This window comes from Adiantum capillus-veneris, chromosome 25 (genome assembly GCF_014529385.1).
Source record: "Adiantum capillus-veneris isolate H3 chromosome 25, ASM1452938v2, whole genome shotgun sequence".
NCBI classification, from domain to species: Eukaryota; Viridiplantae; Streptophyta; class Polypodiopsida; order Polypodiales; family Pteridaceae; genus Adiantum; species Adiantum capillus-veneris.
This window is the reverse complement of record NC_140955.1, coordinates 95,527,197-95,531,523: the sequence shown is the minus strand read 5'-3', so window position 1 is coordinate 95,531,523 and position 4,327 is coordinate 95,527,197.

The following is a 4,327-nucleotide window of genomic DNA, read 5'->3' as shown; positions in this document are numbered from 1 at the left end:
GATTTTATATGTAAGATAGGGGTATGATAGTTTTCTTCATTGATTGTCATATAATCATAGAAAGGGGGTTCATATTCCATAATATGGGTCGTATATAGGGGTTTTATCAAAGTTGTCCGCTCGTAGGTGGCGTCTTGTTTTGTATATAGAGTGAATCCCCCGAGAGAGCAACATGCGATTGTTAATTCTCCATCAGAACACACAATGTTCAAAAGGAAAAAAATAAAATCACAAAAGAAGAAGAAGCATGCATTGACAAAAAAGCAAGAAGCATACATTCTCAGACATAGAATGATGTATATGAACATCATAACAAAAAATATAGTTGCTAGAATTATAATTGTCCCACTTTGCAATATCATCACACAAAATAAGTAGCAAGAATAGGTAAGAGACAAGATCAAACCCCATTCACTTATGTACCCACCACCATTAGTATACCATACATTGACCTTCTAACCAAATAAGAGGGGATTGGCCCATCATAGCCAAATGGTCTAGAATTTCATATGTTCGAAACAAGCCAGACATTGATTGTTATCCATTGCACTAGCCCTGGCATTCAGCCCCCAAACTTTGATAACATTGACAAAATCATGTTAAGAAATAGTAACCAAAGCTCAACCAAGCGAGGCAACACTCAAAATATCACATGGATAGCTCCAACCCGCGACTGTGAGATTCATGAAAAACTAGAAGAACATTCTTAGGCTTAAGGTCTATGTGGATAAGGCTTAATTCGTTTGTGTGTGCATTGTTCAAGACATTGTTGGTGAGCTAGCAAAAGAAAAATTAGACCATTTACAAATATGCAAATACAGGCATTTGAAGAGTCATTTTTTGTAAGCGTGTGCATGCGCTCCAAAAGCAGTTGTCCAAAGTCCTGGAGTAGATCTATAAAAAATGAACGATAGTCATTAGTGTGCGAAAAGTCTTGTAAGCTTGGACCAAGCCTCTCAAATACATGGCAACCAATGCAAATGAATCTCAAGATAAAAGAACTCAGATTCAAATAGCCAACCACATATAAATATCCCTCTTACTCAATACACATATGTGATATATGTAATCAAACCATCTTTTGATCTGGACACAACCTCTCTATATTAAAAAGGTCCCCATTAAAGAAAAAACTCACTTTTTAAGTAGTCCTAATGATGCAAGTTCCTAAAGTCTACGAGAGAGAGAGAGAGAGAGAGAGAGAGAGAGAGAGAGAGAGAGAGAGAGAGAGAGAGAGAGAGAGAGAGAGAGAGAGAGAGAGAGAGAGAGAGAGAGAGAGAGAGAGAGAGCGCAATTACTGAGGAAGTAGCATGGCTCTTAAATTGTTCAATGCAACATTAATACATCTTGAAGTCAAGATTTCCCCAACATTGAAATTGAATAACAATTATGGCTCTATGGTTGCCATTCATGGTGATGATTACAAGCTACCAAAGGATGTAAACAAGGGTGTATTCTTGGTTAGGTAGAAGGTGGTAAGGTCAATTTAATGTATGCATGTCAGATTCCCAAAGTGTGGGCACCATGTTGTTGTATATCTCATTTGATGCACATATCTATGGTCTCAGAGAGCGTCTTGGCCACTTTATGTGATGCCTCGTAATTGATCGCAACTTAAAAATATTGTGGTACAAGACTAAGAGTCGAGGACTTCATGCTTACACAGAAAGGCAAGACAAGTGCTACAGATCATAGCCATGGATGTGCAGAGCTAGAAAAAGAGAGATATGGGACGCAAAAGGGGAGAGAGAGAGAGAGAGAGAGAGAGAGAGAGATTTCACTGAAGCAAATACTCCATCGAAGCAAATACTCCATCTATTTGCTTCAGTGAGAGAGAGAGAGAGAGAGATTTCACTGAAGCAAATAGATGGAGTATTTGCTTCAGTGAAATCTCTCTCTCTCTCTCTCTCTCTCTCTCTCTCTCTCTCTCTCTCTCTCCAACATTTCTTTTCATTCTGTGTGTGTGTGTGTGTGTGTGTGTGTGTGGGTGTACCTGGCCGCTGAAGAGCGGGATAGATGGGCGGGCGAGCCTGAGATGGGGTGTAAGCTCAAGATGGGGTGGGGAAGACCGAGTGTCGATGGCATTGTGAGGTGATGGAGCTCTCTGTCTGCAAAGCTATGAGGCAATGGCGCTTTGTTTATGGTTGCGATCAAAGTGAAAATGGCTCCCACGAGTAAATTTGGGTTTTTAAAAAAAGTTTTTTGTGTCGCTTAAGCGATGCGGTTGCTTATACGATTCCATTCAGTTTGCAAATGTTGCACGATGTGACGCTGTAAACGACTCTCTAAACAACTGATCTAACAACGCTTTTATTCTTTTTTTGGGCAAATTACTAAGTGCCTCTTAAGCGACACCGGTAAATTTTGCAAGCATCCCTAGATACAAAGCCCTCTTGTATGGTGGGATGCGAATGTGATGCACGATTTGGTGCTCATGTATCTTACCATGTGGATGCACTTAGTACATGATTTTTTTTTTATGTGATAATTTTGTGATTCCCCTTTGGCATAGGGGCTGATTTTTAGCTATGTTTTGAGCATCATTTATGCCCCTACTTTGCATCCAAATTCTTGCCAGGTTTGCCTATTTCCATAGTGCATGTGTGAGACAAATTTTGCAGGTTATTGTGGATATCATTGGGCACTTGCTCACACACACACAAAAAAAAAGAAATCCACTACCTAGAAAGACAAAGAAGAAAGCACACCTTTCACCTGAAGCATAGCCACTGTCAACACAAAAAGAGACCTTCACAAATTGTAGTCTGCAAATAAACACACTTCAAAGTTCACACTCCTAAAATTTACTTAGTGGACCAAACAAAAATAGGAATGGCATACATGTCATCCACGCAAAAACAACACCCTTGCACAAAAAATATTGATTGGCCATGATAGAAAACTTCCTCCCCATAGGCCCTGCCTTACCAACATTGCTAACAACCATGTGTGCATTTGATGTTAATAGATCAATTTAGAATTTGAACTACTACTACATCCTTCTATAATGAAACGAATCTAACAATGACAAGGGTCAACAATGCTAGTAGGCAAGAAGGGTTTGCTTGAAGAAAGTGGGCACTCAAGACTTCAAACAGGAGTTGGAGAGGTCGTAACTAAGTTAGGATCAAATTGGTGTGTTTTTGTTATTTTCCATATCTTTGAATTGTTTTTTGTTTTCATAATAGGGTGTTAGCAGCGGCTAACACAGGCTACACCAAATATGCATCAAGCGGGAGATATCTATGGATGTTACAATATTTCCCACACACTTTGTAAAGTCTTGGGCTCACTTGGAGTTCCAAAGTTGTATATGGTAGTTTGAGGGCTCAAGCTTAGACCCATAGTAGAAGGGAAAGTGGTGAAAGCCCTTAAAAAGGAAGCTTTTGTGTAAGGAGGCTTCATTCTTGAGTATCCACTCTTGAGGATCCACTTTTGAGAGCTCCCTCTCTCTAGAGTGTTCACTCTTTGGCCTAGCCTTGAGCTTAATGTCTATGCTTGAGAGGCTAGTGCTAACCATTGTAATTAGCGTAAGCTCTTCTTGATTAATCGAATTCTTATTTTCTCATTAGTCTCTTCTTCTTTACATTTTATCTTGTCATGAAGTAGTATTACACTTTCATTATTCTAGATGTATGTACTTCTTGCTGGTAACCACTCTTATCTCTCTACGAGCAATTGATTTGTGATATTTAATATCATAAATTAGGGTGATTAAGTTGGGTCTTAATCTTCTAATTTGTGTGTGTGCCATATTCTTTGCTTGTGTGTGTAGATAGGTTTTATGGAGCTCTAGCACCATTCACCTCGTGTGTGTAAGCTATTGATGAAGTGCCTTAATTGACGTGTGGTAATTAGTGTGTGCTTATCATTAGCGTGTTTGGAGTTTCTAGTCTATGGCAAGTCGGACTTCGGTGGGCTTGATGTGTGTAGGAGATTAATTGATTAGTGATTAAAGTAGGTTTAGAGTTAGTCTTGCCATGGCTAATCTCTACTTGCAATGGAGAGATGATCTCTTGAATCCTCTATTCCATTCGTCTTAGGCTTGTGCTTCCATGCCCTAGCCGGGTTGCCGGATCCATGGATTTGATAATTTTGTGTGGGTTGCGATTAGGTCGTGCTACAACGCATCCCTACATTTGGCGCCGTTGCCGGGGATCGATAACCTAAGCTAGTGAGTTTAAGATGTGTAGAATAGAGTAATTTTATTACTAATTTCTCGGTTTTTGAGTGTGTGTAACTCATTGTTTGGTTTAATTTGCTGATGTTGTGCAAAAAATTCATGCTAATTTTGAGTTATGGATACCCCAAACCCCCAATTCCACCC